At 48.4% G+C, this 405-nt stretch overlaps 1 protein-coding gene across 1 annotated transcript in view; it reads right to left on the reverse strand.

Moving 5' to 3' along the window:
- Window positions 1–405, reverse strand: part of LOC109298764 (aspartyl/asparaginyl beta-hydroxylase-like) — a 79,442-nt gene that overhangs the window by 12,252 nt on the left and 66,785 nt on the right. The gene's annotated exons all lie outside the window — the stretch shown is intronic.

The raw sequence follows: 405 nt of genomic DNA on the forward strand, positions 1-405 counted from the left end.
ATGTATCAGTTGGGTAATGTTTTATTGATATATTTACAATTTTAGAGCAATTTGGAAGCCTACTGGTGCCTCAATTACAATAATAAAATAAATTCTAAATATCTATATACTTGGCGTTTGGTTTTGGTTATTTTATCATAGGAAGTCAGAGCTCCCCCTGCCTCCTTCACTCACCCAGATGTTGGTCCAGCTGCAGCTGTTTCTACAGCTACTTTGTGGCACTGAGCAGCACTGATATGCTGGTGCCCTGCCAATGCCCTTGCCCCTTACTCCCAACCCACAGACCTGCCAGAACCCCTCACTTCTGACCCGCAGCCCCTGCCTGACCCCCACTTGCTTCCTCCTGGCAGCAGCTTTATCCCTGCAACAGGACATGGGTCCAGCTGCAGCTGTCCCACCCGTGAC

Source organism: Gavialis gangeticus, unplaced genomic scaffold (assembly GCF_001723915.1).
Source record: "Gavialis gangeticus isolate Ggan-Ray unplaced genomic scaffold, GavGan_comp1, whole genome shotgun sequence".
Classification (NCBI taxonomy): Eukaryota; Metazoa; Chordata; order Crocodylia; family Gavialidae; genus Gavialis; species Gavialis gangeticus.